Source organism: Anser anser (genome assembly GCF_964211835.1).
Source record: "Anser anser genome assembly, chromosome: 3".
NCBI classification, from domain to species: domain Eukaryota; kingdom Metazoa; phylum Chordata; class Aves; order Anseriformes; family Anatidae; genus Anser; species Anser anser.
Window position 1 is genome coordinate 34,578,253 of NC_139722.1, and position 25,693 is coordinate 34,603,945.

Here is a 25,693-nt window from a genome sequence, read left to right on the forward strand (position 1 = left end):
TTTTACACTCTGAATCCTCACATTGATCCCCTTGTTTTGTTGCTGACTGCAGGATCTTATTAAGTTCTAGTGAATGTCTTATTGACAATCTGAATTTTTCACATCCATCTTGAGTCCCCAGTCTTTGGTGCTTTTTCTGCAGATGGAAAATTCTCCTTTACATAAGGTACTGGCCTGGCAGAACTGTCTGCTCTCTTTTCCCTGAAAATGTACTTCTCATAGGGTGTTACAGCAGGAAAACTAGCTATAAAGAAGAGGAGATAAGAGATTCAACATTTACTTTGCTTTTACTATTTCTTTTTACGAAGTGGAAGCTCTCTTCTCAGAGATTTAGGTCTGTAATTTGTCACATTTTAAGAACTGTTCAGATTTTAATACAATAAACTTAAAGTAGTTATTTGCTATTGGATTCAAACTAGGCAAAAGTTGCTTCAGTATTATTAGATTTAGAATATGTTTTGTGTTAAACAGTTTCCTTCTCAGAGCAGAATATAAAGGTTTAGACAACTCCATTGAGCTATTACGGCAGCAGGAGATTTTGATTATTTCCCAGTTAAGATCCAATCTCAGCATCCAAATCGGGGAAATTCAACCTCTTGCTGTCAAGTCACACATTTGCCACTTTGACTTCTACGAACAAGTGACACCAAAGCTGGAAATACTCCACATTGTTTTTATGGATATTTTTATTTTGCTTTCCAACAATAAACCACTTTATTTTTTAGTCAAGCCATTGAACATTGCAAACAGTAATTATGTATTTTTCTCCTGTCCCCTTTCCTTTTTCTTAACTCTGACTGCAGACTTAAAAGACAACGCACCAAGGAAATTGCCTGATCTAAATTTTCCTAGAGTACAAGTCACTGCTTTTCAACCAGTTGGCAATGCTTCAGATTAATGAAAATTTCCTGGGAAGAAAAAGATATTCTTGATCATATGAATTTGATCAGGCCATTTACAAAACAGCATAGCAGTGTGACATTCACCACTACACCAAAGAAAACTAGGGAATGAAGTAAATGAATCTATTTTCAGCTGTAGAAATTACCACTTTCTCTTTTACTGGCAATCTTCCCAGTTCAATAATGATTAGCGAATTAGTGTGTAGCAAACAGTTGTGATACATAAACTTTCTCCAGCTGTTGCCAAGTCAAAAATGAATAAAATCACCAAGAGGCTTACAACTCTTTTATGAGTTTCACTAGAAGCTAAATTTAATTGGCTAACTTAATTTCTGCATTTACAGTCTTGACTGTCCAATATGAAACAGTGAAAGTCACTGAATACTTGACCAAATGACCACCAAAGCCTTCTCCCACAGCTAGAGCTGCCAAATCAGTGAAATGGCTGTATTGATGCATCACAACCAAAGAGGGTTTATCTGGCCTGTATGTATATATAGGGAACACAACAGTGGGTTTGAAGGATGCTGTAATATGCAAGGACATGGAGGTTCTATTTGCTAAAGATTTCTATTTATTACAGATCACCACAAATCACCACTAGCAAGTACACTAAGATTAATAAAGCAAATATATAGCGATAGATAATAAACGATTAGGAATATTATTAGGAAAAAATATAGTAGTAGATATTAAAGGTATAGAAACAATAGTAGCAACAGTTAGAAACAGTAAAATCCCTAATATAGCAGCAAATATGAATTGGTATGACAGGTTCAACAAATTTATCAATAATACTATAGTTGTGAATATATTTGTTAATAACAAAGTTAGCAATATTTTGAAAATATACTTATCAAGACTATACCTATCACAAACATATTTGTCACTTCTATACTTATTAAGACTATACTAATATACTTACAGACGTATATGTTCATTAAATCACTGGTACCGATCACATTTAACCAATCCCAGAAGGGAGCAAGTCAAGGTCATAGTGACCTCAGATGGTCTAATAAAACTGATCTCAGAGACCAATCTTCCCCCTAGAAGTTAGCCCAGAAGGGAGGCCAAAGTAATGGAGAGGGTCTCACTTTGAAGCTGATCCACATCTATGGGATGTGTAGTGCTGCAAAATTTGTGGGTCAGTCTGATGTCAGTGTCACAGAGTTAACCTGATATTCAAGTGAAAGTTCAACCTGTTCAAAAATAATATAGAGATATAATATAATATAATATAATATAGATATAGATATAGATTAGATATAGATATAATATAATATAATGTAATGTAATGTAATATAGAGAAGCACATGCAGTACAAGATGTGAGAGGAGCTCCATTTTGGGTAAAAATCAGGCCCTTTTTATACCATTGAGACATAAAGGGGGATTAGGATACCACCACATGGTGTTAATTTCTATCTTCCTTTTGAAATAACTAATAGATGTTGTTGCATCTTATTTTCTCTTACTTTCTTTAAACAAATTTTTATTTCTTACACCAATTCCCTCTTTCTCAGGCTTATTTTCCCTTATTTCAGGCTATTCTTTTTCCTTCTCAGGTGATAAGTTATTCCTCAGTTTCTTGTTTCATCTTTGTTGATGTAGTCTTCAAGATGTCTCTGCTTCTCAGAATGCCAACTGCACCTCTCAAGGATGCTCCCTGGTTCCTATATCCTGTTCCTAGGTAGCAAAGACTAAGTTCCCATGCAGAGTTCCCAGGCTGGCAGACATTTTCTCGTGTCAGAGTTTAGCAGCCATTTTATGTCAGTAGTATCTCATCGTAGTCAGGTTACCTCTGTAACTGCTCCCATCATGGTACTACTGCTAATAGCATTTTAGCACTGGTTGCATCTCATATTTCATAGCTGCTGGAGATTGAAAGAATTGATAAGTATCAGGAACTCCATCTCACTGCTCTATCTGTGCTCCTTTTCTGATTGCTTTATTTTGAAAACTTCCCACAAAGGTCACATAACCCAGCTCTCAATGTGATACTTTCCGTCTCACATCAGTAGCTCTGTGTGTCCTTCACTGCTTTTTCTGTTTTTACTGTCTCCAAGGATACTTCCATAGCAGACTTTATTTTTTTTTTTTTGTCCTATCCAATGCCTGTTTGCACCACTGGGAAAATAAATAAATAAATAAATAAGTAAGTAAGTAAGTACGAGCTGTCTTTGGAGAATCTAGAAAATCTAGAGATGTTCTTTGGAGAATCTGGAGATATAACCAGATCTGTTTCTTCACTTGAAATTATGAACATAGAAAATTCTGAACTCAAAGGCTGAGTTGGAATTTTTTGTCCACTAAAATTCATATGCAGTCTATGTCCCAGTTCCCTTCTTCAGTTGGTCCAATATATAAATATTCCCTCTAATTTTGAAATTTATTGGATGGGACATGCAAACAGACCATTAATACTGTTTAGTGCCAGTTTCTTGACCAACCTAATAATGTGTTTTATTCTGACATTGTGCAATATAATTTTCCAGGATAAAGCATAGAAGCAAATATGAAGGTTAAGCCACTTTACTTCATAAGTAGATCTGAACTAAGAAATGATAGCAATGCATTTCTTATAATCCAATTTTAGGGAGGTGCCAAAACCAGAATTCTGTTGCTACAGACTTTTTACTTCACACTGAACAGCTAAGAGTGATATCTTGCATCTCTGACTAGTTCAGAAGTCCTGTAAGCAGGTGTGGTGCTTTGACAACATCCATAATGCTTGCTTAAATATTCTGTAGACATCCTTTTGCTTGCAGGCCTTGGAGAGGAGCAAAAGCTGACATATTTGTCTTGTATAAGCTTCATTACATTTTGTTCTGTATCTTTGTATGTGAAATTAAATGCAAAATGCATTACTGGTGTGAATACAGACTGGTGCAGGGGTTACTCATTTGACATACTTCTGTACTGAGCATTATGCATTTTTGTATAACATATAACAAAATCCAATGCAATTTGCAAATTAAAAATATTACATTAAGCTATGAGGTATATGGAGGGACACTAAATTACCTTGTTACATGTAGATATTGTAGATACATGTAGAAGTGTGTCCTGGTTCCAGTTAGGACAGAGTTAATTTTCCCTCCTAGTAGCTGGTAGGGTGCTATGTTTTGGATTAGGATGAGAAGAGCGCTGATAACATGCTGATGTTTTAATTGTTGCAGAGCAGTGTTTACACCAGGCCAAGGACTTTTCGGCTTCTCGCTCTGTCCTGCCAGCGAGCAGGCTGGGGGTGCAGCAGGAGCTGGGAGGGGACAGACCCAGGACAGCTGACCCAAACTGGCCAAAGGGGTATTCCATACCATCTGACGTCATGCTAAACAATATATAGGGGTGGCTGGCCGGGGTGGGGGGCCGGCTGCTCGGGGATAGGCTGGGCATCGGTCAGCGGGTGGTGAGCAATTGCATTGTGCATCACTTGTTTCTTACACATTATTATTATTAATACTATTATCATTATCACTATTATTATTATTATTGTTATTATTATATTCCTGTCTTAATAAACTGTCTTTATCTCAACTCACCGGCTTCACTTTCCCGTTTCTCTCCCCCATCCCAGAGAGGGAGGGGGGAGGGTGAGCAAACGGCTGTGTGGTGTTTAGCTGCCAGCCGGGTTAAACCACAACAAAGTGAAACTGAAAAGACCATATATTTTGTATAGTGTGACCCATAAGGTCTATATAAGTATTATTATTTGGATATTTCCCTACTGTGTCTTTTTTTCTGTGACCTGTGAGGAATTTTATGTAATTTAAGGAATACGGATATAACTCATTGCCAAGTGCTGTCTTTTTTTTTTTTTAATACTTATGTTGATATTTTTTGTTGTCATTGTTGAGAACTTTCATTAAATTAGAACAATATATTTACCGGTAATAGCAGTAAAGCTTTGTGGATCAAGGACATTTTATTCAGTATTACAATCATGATATTCACAATTTCTTTGTCCCTCACAATCCAATTTTAAAAATAAAAGTCATGGGTATTTCTTACTAGGTTCTTTTTATTTATCATCTGGGACATTTTTCAAGCTTCAAGAAACTTATTTTTTTATTAAATAAATTCTTATGGATTCCTGTGACTTCAGAGCAGGGACCTCACATTAAATATCTACTTTTTTCTAGACTCACTGTAAATTCAAAAGAACCAGAAAAAAATATTTTCCCTGTAAAAGCCTTTCTGTTATAGAAAAAGACAGAAAATTGATTGAAATTAAAATTTCTTAATCTACGTTACGATTCTGGTGTAAACAAATGATCATTATAGCTTATACTGAGATCAGTGATATCAGATTGAACACCTCAATAGTGATTTGTTATCTTCAAAGCAATTACTATGTATAACATAACAAATATTCATGATGTCTTTTCTAGGAAAATACCGAACAGGTACAATCACCAGTTTGCTGTATGACTACATAAAGAAATCAAGGGTCTTACTGAGGCCCCTGACATATTTCAGTGGGTGTCCTGATCAAATACAGGAGGACTTGACAGAATAATGGCTTTATTGAATGAGGTGGAAATCTAATTCAGTCTTTTTTTTTCTTTTTTTTTTTTTTTTGGTTTCTAGTTATCTGAAGCCCAAAGTATTCCTGAACTTCATGCATCATGTACCATTTTTATCTTTAAGACGCTTTTCTTCCATGAATACTTTAAAGTCTCTGCGAATCCAAGTTAACTGTCAGCATCTCCAGCAGACATAACTCTGCACTATGAATAAGTGTCAGAAATATGTCCTCTTGTTCCTTTTTAACTTGCTGTATATTAACTATATTTCAAACTCGTTAGTCCTGGTTGTGGAGAAGACATTAATCAACCGTTCCTTGTTTGCTGTCTCTGTGTCACTTTTGATTTTGTTTCATCCTCCTTCAGTTGTCTCTCCATGCTGAAGTCACTGTGTATCACTTTTCCTCATACGCAAACCTCATTATATTTTACTTGCTGCCCTTATTAGTATCATTTTTGGTAGAACTGTACACATTTTGAAATGCATAGACTAGGGCTGCACAGTGTTCAAGATGTTTTCCACTTTTCACAATGTTAAGGGTGTCCTTCTCCTTCTCCTTCTCCTTCTCCTTCTCCTTCTCCTTCTCCTTCTCCTTCTCCTTCTCCTTCTCCTTCTCTTTCTGTTCTCCCCCTGTTCCTTTATTCCCAACTACTACATCGCACTTGAACTGCTTTGTGCTGATTAGCACCAAGTTCCCCTTTTCATCAAACTGCTTAAGTCCCAAGACTCCATTCTTGAGTAGTAGCAGCTAGTGCAAAGCCTGTCTTTATGTATGCAAAATCAATTTTTCCTTCCCCATGCAAATGATTTCCCTATACAGACTACAGTACTACTAGCACTGAAGCAGACTTTTTTCACTCCTCAATTTATTTTTATTAAAGAATATATCAATCTCATATAACATACCTACGTATGCTGTTGTATTCCCCTCATCAAGATGTTGTTTAGGAAGGAAAAAGCAGCACTTTGTGAAACTCTGCATGTGACAGGTAGAGTAGCATTATCCTCAGCTATAGCATTGTCTGTAGCAGAGCTACCAAAATCCTACAGATGGGTGTAACACACGTGCCATAACATTATGAACTCCAGCAAGCTATTGAATTCTCTTCTGGAAAGTGTGAGAAAATTCACATGATTGTCATCCACCAATATTAACTCATGAAAGGAACTGATTAAGCATACCAAAAGGTAGTTGTTGTTTTCTGTTTGTTTGTTTTTGTTTGTTTTTAATGATGAAACAATCACTCTACTTCCTGATCCTCAGGTGACAGCTAGAAAACACCTCCAGAAAAGCAAGCATAGGAAAGCTTTAACTGCGCAAGATACTAAAAATCCCAGGCTGGAGAGGTGTATTAATCTTAAAGCACATTATAATCTTCCTCTCTTCTCTTGACAGTCCCTCCATTTACCACTGGTGATAAATAACCTGCCTCACTCTTTTATCCATAGGAGATAATCTCTTTCTCACCTTTCCCTGCTATTATTCTTCCCCCAAACCCAACCTCTGCATTTTACATCTACCTTTTCCCTTTGGTGACTGAACTAACATTATCTAGTTAAATTCAAAGCAGTTTTTCTCAGCTCGTATTTGGCTTTGAAATTTGCTGTTTCTAAGCATTTCTAACCCAAAGTTTGCCTCTTATTTTCTAAATAAACCAGTAAGTTTGGACTTTTCCCATAAACCTTCACCACACCAGTCTTGAGGTCAGCCTGTTAAATTGACTCCTTCCAAATGAGTGATTGTTTCATTCACACTAAAAATTCCTGAGCCACCGGGTGCTCCTGTTAAGATTCTAGGTAAGAAGAACTGATCACTAAAAAGACCAAGATCATTTAACAAATCAGTTACTAGCACTACATAATTGCACTGTCGAGTTTCAAGGGGGGGGGGGGGGGGTATACATTATTCCTCATGTCTATTTATGAAAAGTAATTTTAAAGGAAACATCCATACATTCTGTTATTTTTTTGTTTTGTTTTGTTTTAATACAGTGTGGCTAATTCTTCAGCTTTCTGAAGGTTTCCTCTTAGCTATGGCTGAGTTTTGCTTGCATATAGGAGCATTTATTTCCATATGAAGGGAATTTGGCTACATGGATGCTCCCTGAAGGCTGCGAGAGTGGGAGAAAAGTTCCTTTTCTTCAGGGATGATTATTTCTATTTCTTCCTTCACTTGACGTATTTACATCTTAATGAAACACAGTGTTCAAAACAAATTAACCTTATCACCAGCACACCTCTCCCTGCTACTATTACTATAGCCTAATTTTAGCACACACTATTTAAAGATATGCACATAGTACTTGTACTCCTTAGGATCAGAGCCAGAAGGCAGAAACTGTGCCTTGAGACATGTTTAGCTTCATGGACTTTTCAATTTCATCAGCTATGACAGCCTTTTGTTTACATAATTTCACAGAGAAATCCAGCTTTGAGTGACATTTTCTGTCTGGGAATATTGAAAAGCTTCTTGTGTGGACTGACATTTTGGAAGCAGAAGAATGGCTCATAACTACTGGAAGTAATCAGACAGCATAGCAGGCTTAGGGAGGGACTTTCCAATACAATCTGGTGTTAAACCACATTTCATTTTTAGCCCACACATCAAACTTCAGGTCAGTGCTAGTGAACCATGACAAAGACAGTCTTCTGCTACCTTTTCAATGTTAAGGCTGACAGTGCAAAACAAAACCAAACATGGCTAGGAGCATAGCAGAAGGAATGGAAAGCAAAATTCTGCACTTCCAAAAGTATTCAGATTCAAGCAAGAACACTGAGGTGATGAAAATAAAAGCTGAATGTTAAGACATTGTATTGTGAGTTATCCAGTGTTTCTAAGTGATTCTGCGAGATTATTACCAAAATCGTTCAAAATGGCTGCTCCACAACATACCCTTTTAAGGATTATTTTAATCTTGGTTCTTAAGCTGAAGTAAACCCCTATGAAGGAAATATCTCAAAGAGGTTAGGGCTGATTAAGGTACAGATTCTCAAAGGGCTTTCCATTGCTATAGACTAACAGAGTGTGTATAGGAAACATATCTGGGATTAATGTGGATGTGTTACTGCTTAAGAGTCTGTTGAGGGGAAGGTATGTGTGACCTTTAAGGGTAGCTGAGTCCTTGTACAGCATGACATTTTGGAGATCATTTCAGCTGAACAGACCTGTTAGCTGGTAGCCTCTGCTCAAGACTGTCAACCTGAATTGTTAACTAAAAAGAGCAATAAACAACATTTCTGCCTTTAAAATCATAAAATCATAGAATTTTAGAATGGCTTGTGATGGAAGAGACCTTAAATATCATCTAGTTCCAAATCCCCTGCCATGGGCAGGGATGGCACCCACTAGATCAGGTTGGACAGGGCCCTGGACAACCTGGTCTTGAACACCTCCAGGGATGGGCCAACCTGTTCCAGTGTCTCACCACCCTCTGCATGAAGAACATCCTCCTAATATCTAATATTAATCTTCCCTCTTTTAGTTTAAAACCATTCCCCCTTGTTCTATCATTATCTGCTTACGTAAAAAATAAAAAATAAAAATATTATCTATATTTTTTATGAGCACCCTTTAAGTATTGAAAGGTTGCAACAAGGTGTCCCTGAAGCTTTCTCTTCTTCAGGCTGAACATCCACAGCTCTCTTAACCTTTCTTCACAGAAGAGATGCTCCAGCCCCTTTAATATCTTTGTGACCCTCCTCTGGACCTAATCTAACAGATCCATGTCCTTCTTGAGCTGGGGGCCCCAGACCTGGATGCAATGCTCCAAGTGCTCCAATGCTCTAATGCCTCACAAGGGCAGGGTAGAGGGGGACAAAATATTGCTAGGTTCACCTATGCAAAGTCAAATTTTTCAGGTAGGGGTTTGTCTATTTGCCTTATTCCTTTCCTGTGTATGCCATGGCAGAAAGTCTCTGTGGAGTCATTCTGCAGCAGGTACACTACTTAAAATGTTGTGACCAGTCTTACACATACAGATAGTTAGGACCTGAATTCTCAAGCATGGTTGAAAGGAACAGTAGTAGTTTGAGGTAGAAACTGGGAAGAAATGAACAGTAGAAATGAACAGTAACTTGTCTAGTAAGAACCTGATGAGTAATGGGGTCCCTTGAAATATTTAGCAGGAAGAATATTATCAAATATTTGCTCGGTTATATGAAAGAAATAGAAGAGCAAAGCATTGAAGAAACATCTGTTGTGAAGAACAAAAGTGACTGTTTTCCCTGCTTCTTCTCTCCCTCATTTCTTCCTGCTTTCTGTTTATGATCTGATAATTTATTGGCCCAAATTATTTATTTCCAGGTAGTTTCTCCTTTGTTTGTTCAGTTTGTTTGTTTATTCATTTTGTAGCAGTAGATGTAAATTCACAAAGAGGTACACAGTTATTTCACTTCTAACTACACAAAATTGAAGCTCCATTCTATTTCTGTCATTACTGGCATTAATAAGCTTCTGTACTGTTTGCAAGTATTTTAGCCTACACTCTGGTTTGTCTCAAAGGTGAAGACCTTGAAATACCATGCAGTTGGTTGCAACACTGTAAGATTCTTGGTGATTTCTTGTTATCTTGCTATCAAAGTGACTGCCAGGAACTTAATTTTATTAAGCAGCTGGAAGTTTTAACAACACAGCTGTTAGGAATGGTAATTGCGAGAAACTGGAAGGGAAACAAAACAAAACAAAACAACAACAAAATAAAAACAAACAAAAACTGCTTTCTGTCTATTTCAATATAAAATTAAACTTGTGTTGAAATGTACCTGATGACTCCAAAACCTTACTCCCATTTGATGTCAGTCAGTCCTTGAACCTTTTAAGACTTTGTACGTCACTAAAAGATATTGGAGAATTGGACAAAAAGATATTGGAGAATCTTAGAACAATTTAGATTGGAAAAGACCTTTAAGATCATCAAGTCCAACCATCCAGCTAACATTAAAAGTTCACTGCTAAACCATTCCACACATCTCTTAAATACTTCCAGCAATGGGGACTCCACCACTTCCCTGGACAGCCTGTTCCAATGCTTGACCACCTTTTCTGTGAAGAAGTTCTTCCTGATATCCAATCTAAACCTCCCCTGGTGCAACTTGAGGCCATTGTTTCATGTCCTATCAGTTGTCACCTGAGAAAAGAGACCCGCACCCTCCTCGCTGCAACCTCCTTTAAGGTAGATGTAAAGGGCAATGAGGTCTTCCCTGAGCCTCCTTTTCTCCAGACTAAACAGCTCCAGTTCCCTCAGAAGCTCCTCGTATGTCTTGTTTCCTAGTCCCTTCACCAGCTTTGCTAGTCTTCTCTGCACGTGCTCGAGCAACTCAGTATCCTTCTTGTACTGAGGGGGAGAAAACTGAACACAATACTCAAGATGTGGTCTCATCAGAGTGAAGTACAGAGGGGCAATCATTTCCCTAGTCCTACTAGCCACCCTATTTCTGATGCAGTCCAGGATGACATTGGCCTTCTTGGCCACCTTGGCACACTTTTGGCTCATGTTCACTAGGGTAGCATCCAATATCCCCAGGTCCTTTTCTGCTGGACAGCTTTCTAACCACTCTTCCCCAAGCCTGTATTACTGCATAGAGTTGTTATGACCCAAGTGCAGCACCTGCCATGTAGCCTTGATGAATGTCATGTGTTTGGACATGGCCCATTCACCTAGCCTAACCAGATCCCTTTGAAGATCCTTCCTACCCTCAAGCAGATCAACAGTCCCACCTAGCTTGGTGTTGTCAGCAGACTTAATGAGGGTGCACTCGATCCCCTCATTAGTATCATTGAAAAAGATATTAAAAAAAACTGATCCCAATACTGAACCCTGGGGAACAGCAGTTGTGAACAGCCACAAGAAAACTGAACTTGCTCAAATCCTCTAGGTGTTCAGATTCCAATAGCTTGTGTCAGATTACATTTTCTCTTGAAACAGCTGTCTTTGGTGACAAGAGCTGTTTAGTTTCTGTGTTTAGATGAGAGTCACTGTCCACGTGACAGCACTTACGAATACAAACCATGTATTTCAAGCCCACATGACATTTCCAGAACTTAGGAACGCAGTATCTCAGTTTTCATTTTTCTTATCAGGACAACAACATCAGCAAAAAATTTGAATTCTCCCCTAAGGACACGTGTCTTTCTCTTCAGTAAAAAAAAGGAAGAGTTAGCAACAAATCTGAAGCAAATTGTGCATTATTTTTTGTCTTCTTTTCATCAAGATCTGCTTATTGATTGTATATTTCTCAGCACACATTTGACTTGAGATCCACTCTGGCAAAGAAAAATTATTCCTTTTTTTTTTTTTTCCTAATGTTGTCCTGTATATTTTAGTTTCAAAAAATACATTTTCTCCTCCAAATCTTGCATAACAAAACCTCCTACAAAGCCATGCATGCAGTGATTTCATGAGTCCTGTAAACCAGTAATTCCATACATTGTGTTGATATGTCTAAAAGTATGGTGGTGTTTAATACTTCATTCACAGGGCTTGATTAGTATTTCCCAACTTACATTAAACCTCTTTTGTCTATTTCATATTCAGAAGTGATTACATTACTGACTCAAGACTTATCTGTAGGCGTTAGCTATTCCAATGGAAACATTATATTCTGAGAAGAGCCCATTAAAATAGCAGTATGTTATACATTCCAAGTGGCACCAGATTGGCAAAAGAAAGGGTGGCAAGGTATATCAAAAAGGCAGGAAGGTTAAATTATATGAATTTAGTTGGTAGGAGACCTTGATGTTTTTTCCAAAATATTTTTCTAGTATTGTAATCAAAGTATTAAACTTTTCGTTTATAATGTAAATAAACGTACTAGTACACCTTGACAAATGTCTCTACTAAATTTATTTTTTTGATTGAAAAATTGAACTTTTTGGTATTTTATTTATTATGTGTCATTTTTTTTCACTAATTATATCTTTTTTTTTTTTTTATGGGAAATAATTTTTCATCTCTCAGATCGAAAGATGTGAGGTAACCTGTCAAATCAAAGTGCTGCATACATCTCACTTTACCACGTTTCTGAGCTGCTCAATTTGACTTTTTTTTTTTTTTTTTCTGTAGATTTGCCTGGACCAGTGAGGTGCAATCAATAAGGCAGGTAACAGCAGGCCATCAAGAATGTGGTCCACTGAGAGAGACCAATTTTAAGGAAACTAGAAAGCATGAGTAATCTGAATTTTTATTGAGCACTGCATCAGAAAAAAAAAAAAAAACTAATGCAAATTAACTTTAAACTTTCCTAATGCAAAGCGTTTTTGTTGTGTGACCAAATGAACTGTTTAGATCTGTTTGGGCCAGCCCTGGAGCAGCCTTGAAGTCATATTCTCTGATGGACATATTTGGGTTTAGAGAAGATGTTTTTTCCTTCTAAGTGTTTCAATGAGAAATGCAAGTTCTCCTAACTTGATGGGGTGAATTTTAGCATTTCACTGATTCACTGAATCACCTTTACTGATTCTTTCATGCTACACTTTTGGTCATTTGATACTCTGATTACCAAGATGCTTTATAGAGATTATTTGATTTATTCCCTTCACATGTATTGAAGGGAATTCTGGAAATCGGGGTAAGTACTGAATGACTGGAGAAAAGTAAATGTACTACTTGCTTTAAAAAGAGGCCAACAGGTCAGCCTGGGAAACTAAAGGTTGATCAGCCTGGTGTTTGTTCTTGGGAAAACCAGAGTGAATTGTGGTGGAACACATTCACTGGGTGCTTGTAGAAGGAAAAAATGACTGGAAACAGACAGCATGATTTTACAAGAGTATATCATGACTGACAAGCCTGATTACCTTCTATGTGTGATAAAATAACTGTACAGATAAGCGAGGGAAGGGCATTAGTTTTCATTTACCTCAACATTAGAAAGACTTTTACACTCTCCAGGATAATCTTGTATCTGAATTAGTGCATTACAGTCTGGATGGATGGACAGCTAGATGGATTGAATAGTTGGATAGCTGGGCTCACAGCATGATGGTTAATGGACCACATTCTACCTGGAGGTTGATAACAGGTGGACTACCATGATAGGCTATTGACAGACATGACTTTACTCCGTGAGGAGAGGCTTAGAGAGCTGACTTTGGTCAGAGTGGGGAGGAGATGGCTTTGAAGGGCACCTAGTGCCTACAAGGAGAATATTAAGAGGATAGAGTCAGGCTCTTCACAGTGGTGCACGATAGGAGGGTCAAAGAACACCTGCATGTGTTGAAGAGACATTCAGACTGAAAATAAGATAAACTTTTGAATGAGGCCAGACAAGTAGCAAAGCAGTTTGTATTAATCCGCACACCCAGTCTCGGGTTGTGCAGTCTCAAGACCTGAAAGCATAAAGCATAAAGCCTGGCTTGAGCTGAGAGATGGTTTTGCTGTAAGCAGGACATTGATGACTTCCAAAGGTCCCTTCCACCTTGTATTATCTTATTATTATATGTTTACGTGAAAAAGCAATTTATGGTAAATGTTGTCTGACCAAGACATCATTTCAGAGCTGCATTTCTTGAAAGTTAGAAGACAGATGTGTTTAGATACTTCTGTACCAGTAGTGCCTCAGTGGTTTTCATAGCAGATATTGAAATACACACATTCTGGTTCTGCTGACTCTCTTTCAAGTCCTCTGTGCAAAGGATATTTATGATTGGCTGAATGAAAAAGGAATATTTTAGACCATGTTTTTCTCAACTTCCCCATCCACAAAGTACATATTAAAATCTTTGCATGGTCAAGAGTCATTGGTATCATAACTCATATTTCTGAGAGCTGAGTTGATGGGAAGCACTCTAAGTAAATCATAGACTGGAGATGCCTGTTTTTTAGAGGTTTCCAGATTCTATGGGATGGAAATGGATGAAGTTGAATCCCCAATGATTTACATCACTAGTCCTTAACAGCTCGTAGTCAAGTGTCTGGACTGTACAGTAGTCGCATCCTGTCCCAGGCCTCGTGCTGCTCCTGTGAGGTATAGTAAGCCCTCTTGAGCTGATTTAGAATTACAGTTTTGTCACTACTGTCTCAGGCAATAGAAATTTTACTATTTGAGTTAAATATGAAGTAAAGCATTAAGGGGGGGTTGCATGAGGAAGTGTCAGTACCGTTAAGAGAAAACCAGATGATTTAATGGTTTACTTACTTATTTACTTATTTATTTATTTATTCCAGATTGATTGTTTTTATATGCTGTAGGCTTAAAGGTGCTGTGAAAGATTATGCCATTCTCTTTTCATTGATTTCTGAAACTTACTGGTAGTTATCATGTCCTTACAGTGTTGTCCTCCCCTTCCTTTCCTCTCAAAAAAAAAAAAAAAAAAGCTAAAAATATTTCCATTCCATGTGCTAAATGCTACATAAATAGTAAATACGTGAAGTCTGTAAATCCCCTCCTTACAATCTGACAGTTCTCTATATTCATATACTTTTACATTAATAGAAGTCTATTGCTCTAGTTTAGTTTCTAGGAAAAAAACAGGGCTCAGAGTTTAAAAGTGCTCTTAGCATCAATGTCAGAGGAGAGTTCTTGCTTTCCAGAGAGCTTAAGCTCGGCGAAGGTTCCAGATATATAGAACGCAATATGCTACTTGCTGTGATAATCCTGTTTATGTGTTTCCATACCTTTTTGATATTTATTACAGTGAAAATATGAATATTTCTATGTAAAGACACTTTTACATAATTTATACATTTGACATTATGCAAGTGTCTGTAAGACAACTAAATTACTTCCTGTAATTAAGAACTAATGGAATTTTCTTCAAAGCTACAATGGGCGGTGAGAAGGAAGTCCGAGGCTGTGGTGTGGTTTTGTTGTTGTTAGGTTGTTTTTTGTGGTGCTTTTCTAACATTTGAGTTCTAGGAACCTTGGAGAGGGTATAAGCTCCTCTTGTAGAGCTGGAAATAGAGAGGACCGGACTTATATACCTGGGGGAAGGGCCACCCCACATATCAGAAATGGAAGTGGTGTAACGATCTGTTTGGACACAGAAGATTGCTTTCTTAATTGGATATGAAGTAGTAAAGCCTTATTTCATATTTGTTTGGGAATATAGAAAAGTGATAAATCATATCCCTTCAAAACATTTTTTAAAAACTTTTACCAGGTTTGGTTCTTAAGGCAGGTATTTTGATGATTTATAAATTCCCTGTGATCTTAATGGTGCCATAAATATAAAAGTGATAAAATATGCAAATTAATGAATGTTTAACCAATTGAATAAAGTACCCCACATGTAAATATAATTTATGACCCAGATGAACTGTAAGTGAATATGTAAATTAAATGGTTTGGGTTATGAAAAGACATGCATAAGAAGTGATTACTTCTTGCTTTCCATAAGCTGACACTTTTAAAATCCCTTGGCTGTCAAAGATTTTTCAAGCCAATATTATGAGAATGAAAGGGATAGCAAACTGCTAGCAAGTTTTTGCTCTGTTAGAGCTCTTCTTTGGATCACTTAATAAGCAAAGGTAATATTCCTGTTTGAGTTCTGCTCAAAAAGTTAAAAAATAAAATAAAATAAAATAAAATAAAATAAATAAATAAATAAAATAAAATAAAAATAAAAAATAGTGTGACAGATAAGGAAGAATCACAGAATCACAGACTTGAAGGGGTTGGAAGGGACCTCGAAAGATCATTGGGTCCAATCCCCTTGCCAAAGCAGGTTCCTTAGAGCAGGCTGCCCAGGTAGGCGTCCAGACGGGCCTTGAATATCTCCAGAGAAGGAGACTCCATAACCTCCCTGGGCAGCCTGTTCCAGTGCTCCATCACCCTCACTGTGAAGAAGTTCTTTCGCATGTTGGTGCGGAACTTCCTGTGCTCTATTTTGTGGACATTCCCCCTTGTCCTGTCCCACAAACCACTGAAAAGAGGTTGGCCAGATCCCTCTGTTTCCCACACCTCAGGTACTTATACACATTGATGAGATCCCCTCTCAGTCTTCTTTTCTCCAGGCTGAACAGACCCAGGTCTCTCAGCCTTTCATCATAGGGAAGATGCTCCAGGCCCCATATCATCTTTGTGGCCCTCCGCTGGACTCTTTCCAGGAGATTCCTGTCTTTTTTGTACCGGGGAGCCCAGAACTGGACACAGTACTCCAGGTGAGGCCTGACCAGGGCGGAGTAGAGGGGGAGGATCACCTCCCTTGACCTGCTGGCCACACTCCTTTTAATGCATGCCAGGATCTCATTGGCCCTCCTGGCCACGAGGGCACACTGCCGGCTCATGGTCAAACTGTCATCCACCAGGACCCCAACTCAATTTAAAATGACGGTCAGTATAATAAGTGCTTCCCACAATGCATGTAAATTGTAAATCTTATGTTGTCAAAGTAAACAATGCCTGGCTTACAAACCCTCTCAACTGGCAAGAGAAGACCCAAGAGGAAATATGATGGACAGTAGTCTAAAAGGGTTTCTCACAAGAAGTGGCACATGGACCCCTTGGGGAATTCAAATTCAAGATTGTGTCCCTCCTACATCAGTCCACGCAAAGGGTAGAAGAGCTGTATTGTGCTACCACGATTCAGTCCTTAATTTAATATTTGTCTTGCTTCTTTACTTCTCTTTCTCATTTCTTTTTTCTTCTCTTTCTTGGAACTGTGAACTTCCTGAAATCAATCAACAGACACCAAACTAAGCTACCAAGGAAACAACCTGCAAATTTAGCCAGTGTTCTTTGTGAAAAAGAGCTGAAAATTTCTGAAGTGGATATAAGCAGATTTGTGACAACTCTAAGCTATGCTCATATATGCTGATTAAGCATTTTTTCAGGCTTCAAACAATGTGTATAAAAATAATCTCTCAGCTTGCTTTGATGGGTTCTCAATAGCACACCCAATCTCAGTGCATAACCTCATTCCCTCAGCTATCCCCACCACGCAAGTTTCCTTTACACCTCTGACTAATTCAGCTTTCTGCAGGAAGGATTGGCTGAGAAGTCCTGTACACCTACTCTCATGGTCCCATCCAGACTTAGACCTGGCAGGAAATTTGAAGTTCTCCGGGAACCATACGGAGATACTGAAACTTGCCTGAAAATGAGATTGCTGCCTTATGGCTTCAGTCAGAACATTTTTTGAGGGGGTGTGGATTGCAAGAGGGGTTGTGAACAATGCCAAAGCTAGACATAGCAATGAAATAAGAGATAAAAGTCACACTGTACTAATCAGCAATCCATTCAGATACTTCAAAAATTAAGAAGCTAAGTAGAGCATACTGATTGAGAGAGACAGAGGTAGTTAATAAAGGGAGCTTCCACAGCAGCAAGTTTTTGTGTCTGATTCAGAATTTGTGAGGCTGCAGATTCCTTTAAAAAAATATTTTCTATTTCCCTCAACAGCCCTGGCAATCCCAAAGGCTTCTTAAAACTAAAGAACTGTAAAAGAAACTAGTCTGCTTGCTTAATAGACTCTATTCATGTTGGATTGTGATTTACCTCCCCAGCAAAGAAAATTACATTCTTTTTGGAGCGTTTGGGTCATTGCTCACTGTGGACTAGAACAGCAGAACACAGAACTGGTTAGCGAGTGCCAACTGTAATTATGTTTTGCATAGAATGCGTTTTATATCTGGAGCATATGAGCTCTTCCAGTGCAGAATGTATTCTCCCACAAAGCAGAAAGGAATAAATGTATTTAAATATGGAGATAGCAAAAATGTGGAGGGAAAAAATAGATTTATTTCACTTGCAATATAGCAGAATTTCATTTTTTAGTATAAGTGTAGAGTGCTGTGAGGTTTTACTGTATGTCTTAGTTGACTGCCTTTAGCAGAAAAGCCCTGTGAAGAACTCTAATCTCACCCATACATCTTAATGCCTTTAAATCAAGCAATGGCTTTCATTGTACTTCAGAATAGATACATGCAACATATTCCTGAGTTGTCAATAAGACTAATCTTTTTAACAAATGGGAAATTTTAGTGAGTCCTAAAACAATAACATGATCAAACCTTCACTTTTCCTTATGAGTATTTGGCTAATTATGAGGCTCTGATCCAAAAAGCAAAATCAAAAGAATTTTTTTCCATCGTGGATTTCAACCACAAAGAGAAAGAGAACAAAAGTAATGAAATTTCAGGTCCTGAAACCTGTAATTTTGGTCACTGGGTGAGGGGATGGGAATGATCCTGTTTGTTACTTAAGTATTTATTTGCATGTGAGCCTCATGTCCCTAAAAAGGATTATGCCGTGGTGCTCACAGCACCATCCAAGACTGAAATCTGTAAATCTGGGATTTAGCTTTAGATGGATACATTTTAGACATTCAGTGATGTTTTGTAGCAGAAATATTTGAGAACAGGGATTAAGATATTTATATCCTCACCTTTAATCTGTTACTTTACATTTTGGTGTTGCAGTGAATATAAACTGCCTCCCTTTCAGATATGAGAAGTCAGTCTCTAGTCCTTTTGGTTATTGATACATATACTAAATACATTCTAAAACTGTTGTTAAAATATCTAAGCAAGGCTCCAGCTGAGGAAGGCATAACATTTGCATGATTCTTTCAAAGCTCATATATTTAATCTTCACAAGGACTCAGCTCTCTAAGACTCATCACCCAATTCAGCTCAACAAAATTTTATTTTAACTTCAGGCCAAAATCTGACATTGGCACTTAGGTCAAGCTTCACTGATTTCAAGAGGAAATCTGGCAATTGGAGCTTGACTTCTAAACTTGTCTTTCCTTTTGTCCTCACCAACAACAGTAGGCACAATTTTGTTCTCTGTAATTGCAGACATAAATAATGCCAATTAGTTCTCTGACTGCTTGATCGTACTGCCCACTCAGGATAATGTCTGTTTGATAATATCAGTGTCTATACCTCATAATGTGTAAAAAATTGCAGCTAAGTTTATTTGGCCACAAAATAAATAAATAAATAAATAAATAATAAAAATTGCCTTTAGTGACTTGTCTCAGTCACTAAGATGGTATTTTATATCACTCTTTTCTACTTCCAGCACTTCACATTATTTATTTTACTTTTCTCTTTGAATTTCATCAGGAGCACCTCTGGAATCTCTTTCCACTTATTCAGATGCTAGTTAATATAGAGAGAATGCAAAATTTAATTTCGGAAATACCCTAATACCTTCCCTATTTTGTTCTTTGTGTTTCTGCAGATAAGTTCAGGCTTATGTTGGTCTTTTTCTTGCTAAAATACAGTTTCCAGGTGAAAATAAATAAATAAATAAATAAAACCACTCATATTAAATTCCCTACCTGTACTAAGCTATTAGCTTTCAGGAGAAAAATGTGTTTTGATGAATTACAGTAATACAAGAATAGTAGAATAATTAAATGAAAATAATACATTAGTACTTCTACATTTATCTCACAGACTGTGCAGAACAATTATGTTTCTTAAATCTCAGGGGATCAGGGACATACAATTAAAGGAATAATTCTTCTCTATTTGCTCCACCATCTATTTACAGGTATAATAATTTGTACACAGTACATAGAGGTCTTTATTGCACCTACAGGGCTATTTTCATTCAATGCCATTTAAATAGTAACATTACTAATGCAAAAACTTACTTTGCATTGTTTGATAAACATTTATGATCTTTAGAGGCACTTAATAACACTTCTGTTTTCCATCTTCAAGATTAAAAGCATAAGGATATTACCACTTTAGCATGCATAGGATAATCTAAGAGAAAGTAAGTCTTTTTTTTTGGTCAACACTTAGCAATTACCTGAAATGTTTCTTATATAAAAATAAACAAATAAAGATTGTACATATGTATAATGGCTTGTCACAGTACCCTACCTTATAACCCCATATTCTTTATGAGTATTCTTTTCACTACTGTTTCTGAGGTAGCACTGTACTGTTTCATCTGTAAAAGAAGTAACATTGCCTGTTCATTTGTCCTGCTGTTAATGGATACTGAATACTGTGAGGTACTTAGCTGGGCAATATGCTTGTAATAATGTGTTCATTTTTATCTATTAAGTTAATCAGGACTTGAAACTTGGATATCAGATATTATGAAAATGATAGTAATAAAAGTAGCATCAGGGATCTGGATTCCTGCTTGTGTTGCAGGGACCCATCTCCCTGCCTGTAGTAAGAACAGAGCTAGAGTTTCTTTCCTATGTTGATATATTACTGTGGTCCTCAAAGCAGCCTAGGCAGAGGAGACTGTTGCAATACTAGTTTAAGAGTTACAGAGGGAGATTTTAAATCAATTCTCTTAGCTTTAATCATCTTCTGCCTGACAACAAAGGAGTTGGGCCTTACTGACTCAACACTGCCTAAATGAGGCTATTTGTAACACCTCAGATCAGGTGAGAAAGGCAGCTTCTGACAGGAAAGATCTTGTGGATTCCTGAGACTCAACTAGTTTCAGGATTTAAATTTAAACCACAACCAGCCTCAAAGCTGAGCAGGTCATCAGCTTGGTATCCTTCCAGACTATCTACATATTGGCATGTAGGAAAGTGCAGTCAAGTTTTGATAATACCTTGTTAAGATAAGAACTAAGTTAATGTAATAATCGAGTGTGATTGCTCTTAATCTGCCTCATTAATGGGTAAAATATATTAATACATGCCTCATCTAAACAGTTTTAGGAGGTCCCGTTTTCACCTGGGGCATGCATGGGTTAAATTGATGAACTCCAGTAACTCAAAAATGTTGTCACTGTAACGGAGAAATGTTTAATACTGTGTTTGCACCCTTTCTACACCAAAGCATTATTCAGATTGATTCTTTCAGCTTATCTCCACTTCTAGTTTTCTCTTAATCGTTCTCAGAAAAAGAAAAAGAAAAAAAAAATAAAGATACAACAAGAAGAAATACATTTTCTTGGAGGGAGGCACATGAAATAAAAAAGACATCAATAACTACCATTTTGCCTTCTTTAGCTGGGAGTTATTGCTCCACTTGTGCACATTTATAGAGGTGAATGTCGCTGTGGGTGGTGCAGAATGTGAGCCCTGGTTCTGGTGCTCCACCCAAAGACCATACAGCAGCACACCAACAGAAAGCCCCTCACCTTATTCTTCACTATGCTTATGCTACATCAGCCTGTCACCTCCTTTGTACATCAAGAAAGAGATCATGGAAGGAGAACAAAGCAGAGTCTTGAAAGAATGTCTTCTTGCTTTCTTGCTTTTCAGAGACTACACAATTTGTCTTGGAAATAAAGAAATGTAAGTGTTGCTACTCCCTGTTAGCACTTCTCCCGTCTCCCTGAAGAGGGAAAGAAGTAGAAACTAAAGCTGTATTATTTTGACTGCGTTTTAAAATAGCTAGTGCAATTAGTCCAAACTACTATTGCAAGAAAACACATACATTAGTCAAATAACATCTGCCATTCAGTGCCTAAGCCTAAACATGAGCTGTGTATCCAAAAGCTCTTCTAGCAATTTCAGTGTAGTTTAATATCACCAGCACTGAAGTATGCAAACAAAAGCAGACTACTTCCAAAACAATAGCAGTGCTGATATTTCTGCTGTTTTTATTTAGGATCTGTGGATCATCTGCAACATTTTTGAGAATAAGGTCTCTTGTAGACCCAACATTTTAGGACTCATACTATGGGTTAATTTCACACATCCTGGACATAATTTACACCAATTCAATTTCATGTATTTTAAGGACATCATATGAAGATTGATGTTTTTGCTGTGTATTTAGGCCGATTTTCATATTCACTGGGTGCTGTCACTCACTGAAGTATTAATCATCAGTGAATGGAATCAAATATCAGTTAGCTATATGAAATTTCCAGTAACTTAAATATATATTTTTTTCAAAACAGGAAATTATGGGGATGGAGTTACACTTTTTTTTTTTTTTTTTAAATCACATTGCATTATTTTGTAAATTCTTTTAAAGCATTTTAATCCAAGACTCACTGATGAGTGCTTCCATGTCGGTAGGCTTATAGGAGATATATTGTGTGAAGTAGCCTTGTGTGACAGTTCCATGTTCTAGATAATGGGTCTCCGTTTTCTGAGACAGGGCCCTTAAAAAGCATTTCAGCTTTAGCCTCTGAAAACTGAGATATCATATAAACATGTCATATGATGATACCCTGAAGTACAGTGTATGATTGATCCCCTATGAGTTCCAACCTCATTTCACAGTGCTAAGGTGTACGGAGCAGGGACTGTCCTTTGCTTTATGCCTGCATGGCGCCATGGTGGGACCCTGAAGTGCTAGAGAAGCACAAACTGTCAGGCAGACTGTGGCAAGTGCATTATTTCAGTGCTCAACAAATATTCCGTACTGATACCCTTGAGATCATTAGAGAATGGAAGAAGGAAGAACATATGACTTCTTCATGCTTCTAGTCCCTTCCTGGGATGTTCTTGGGTAGCTGTAGGGTATTACAAATTGTGGATCACAATTTTGTAACACAAGGAAAAGAGAAATAGCTCTCCCACTTTTCTTTTCTTCCTGGGGGGAGACAGGGGAAGAGGTAGGGATCAGAGTATTGACTTTTTTTTTTTTTTTCAATTCTATGCCGAAACATTGCATTGTTTCTGAAACGAAATGAAGAGCCTATGGAGACTATTCTTATCACATTGCAAATTAATAGCCTACCTTCCTGGTTTCTTTTTAAACTGTGGATTTAAAGACTTTTTCTGATTCTCATAAGGTATGCTGGTGTAAGATATGTGCTAAATGTACTGTTTCAGAGTTTTTTTTTTTTTTTCCCTGCTTTACTTATCTGTATAAACAGAGCCTTTGAGACCTGACACAGCCAGGATATGAGAGTCATGTGTATAGTGATCTCTCTTTGATATCTCTCACAACATGAGGAAGAGAACCAAGCTGGCCTTGCTGCTGAGGTGGTCTGGAAAGTGGGAGCTCTCTGCTGTCTGAGAGCTCCTCCCCAAAAAGATGTATTACTTTCTTCCAAATTCTGCCAAAGTTCTTTTTGTTAATGATTGTTTGCTTAACTCACTACTCAAGAGTGGAAGACTTGTTTGCTATTAAGACTTACTCAATTTTGTCTGATTGCTGACTTTGTTACTGCTGTATTTCTGGTAGATGTTTTACAGAAATCATCAGCTGACCCTTAGAAAAGCGGTAACAAGAAACCATTATTTTGAAGGACACACTTATTTTATATTGGATTATAGGATTTATCATTGATAGTAGATAAAATGTGAACAGAAAGTTATACAGAGAAGGTATGGGAAAACAGTGATCAAATAAGAACTCCTGGTAAACAATGCTGAGGAAGCAGTGGTTTAATGCTATTGCCTGTCATTTCTGGCTATCAAATCTTCTGCATGCTCGGCGTCATTAACAACCTTTGCTCAGTAGCCACCAAAGACTGAAATAATAGAGAATATTATGGGTTATGCTGGAAATATTAGCAGAGTCATGCAATCAAATTTATTATACTGTGGTGAGTTCACTCTCCCAGTGAAGTCACTCCCACATTTTATATGAAATAAAAATGGTATCATATGTTAAGTATTTCAGTTTCCTAGTCAGAGATCACCAAAAATGAAAAACATAAACATGAAGTAGATATTTACAGAAAGTGCCTTTGGAGGGAAGGAGGGGAAGTAGGCAGAGGTAACAGGGGACAGGTGGGTATGTAACTCAGGTAATTTCATTTCATATTACATTACTCCATTCTGGCAGCAGAAATGTGCACTCATTGGACAATATACACTGGACGTTCTACTCTGTCATAACTGTATAGATATATTCATACTTCACTAAAACAGTAGTTCTGTCTAAAAGTACAGTAAACACGCTCATATTGGTGGCTCTTTATTGTCCCTGTATGTTGTTCCTGTGGTAAAAGACATAAGTGTTACTTGTATGTAAGTGTATTTATGTATTTATTTTCAGTTCAGAGCTTCTGAAATAATGCTGTAGCCATGTGAAGACTATCAAACTGGTTTTGGAGGCCTTTTTTCAATAGTTTTAAACTGAAGGATTGCACTGGAGATATGTGGGAGGACCCAAATCCATCTCATCTATACCGTATTTGTAATGGTACTTGGCACACAATGGCCCCTGAACTGGGCCCAAGGATTCCATCAGAGGGTGCTTGTTGCATCGTCTAAATTATGCCCGCTGTGCTCAGTTTTCCTCCACTCCCTGTTTATTTAGCTATGTAAATGTAGTCATAGGAGTCCAGCTGCTGTGTTGCTGCACCCTTAGTGTAGTCTGCTTCCAGAACTACACAACCTATCCTAGCATTTCCAGAAACATTTTTTTTTTTCCTGTAGAAGTGGTGTGTGACCTCTATCTCAGCATCTCCATGACCATTTTTTTCTGCAGAGAATTTACATGGATTCATACACTAAGGCAATTATGCCTGTTGTGCACCAGTGTCTGGTGAGTCTGTGTTCCACTGTATTTGCCACTGGCTTGCTGCTAGTCTGCAGCTGCTTTGGGTAGTTCTTAATTTTTAATACAGTTTGGTGATATAAACAGTCCACACAAAATCCCTATCACATAAGTAAGATATATTTGACATCATTTCTTTCTTCTCAAAAAGCCTGTTTCCCAGGAGCTGTCATATTAATGAGGCAGATTCAAGTTTTTCTTTAATGCATAAGCTTCCTCCTGATGTTTGTCTTAATGCAGTTGTAATTTTATCTTTAAACATAGTTTTCAATAGAAATGCATCAGAATGTTACAAGACCTCAGTACTCGTTGTGTATACCCTGGCACAAACTCTTAACTTGAGTTGGCTCCATGCTCTCCAGCAGATACCTTTACATGCCCTCAGTCTTCTCCTGTTTTCCAAGAGGAGCTTCTTTTCCTATCCTTCTTCCTCTCGTCTGCAAACTACCCAGTTTGTATGTCATACCACCAGTTCCTTAGAAAAAGAGTGTACCTCATGTTTTCTGTCAACACCAATTTTCTCTGAGCATAATACAGTTTAGAGCAAGACATTCAATTTAACTGGAACACAGACTAGAAATTCCTGTGGCCTTTCAAAGCTCCAATCAAGTTAAACAAAAATATTTTAAACACTTTATGGTTATGAAGAGGTGAAACATTTCTGATTCATACATTTTCAAATATTTGCTGTGTTGGGATGGGGCCTACTAGCTCCTGTCCACAGCACTGGTCAATGAGGATGACTTGGAAATCTCACCAAGTTCTGCCAATGAGCTTTGTTTTATGGCATCTGACTTCTATAGGCTTGTAAAATCTGCATTACTCAAACACAAGCATTTGCAAAGTCTCCACCCTTAGAAAGCCTGTTTAATTAGCGTGACATTGAAAAAAACTAATAACTTGCCAGATTCTGTTATTCACATTT

At 37.5% G+C, this 25,693-nt stretch overlaps 1 long non-coding RNA gene across 1 annotated transcript in view; it reads left to right on the forward strand.

The window, feature by feature from the left end:
- The first annotated feature begins 3,620 nt into the window (after nucleotides 1–3,620).
- The window catches only part of LOC310896126, a 39,969-nt gene continuing 17,896 nt past the window's right edge, over nucleotides 3,621–25,693 (forward strand). The window contains exon 1 of the long non-coding RNA XR_014581204.1: nucleotides 3,621–4,313. This is a non-coding gene — a long non-coding RNA (uncharacterized lncRNA). The remainder of the gene's footprint in view (nucleotides 4,314–25,693) is intronic.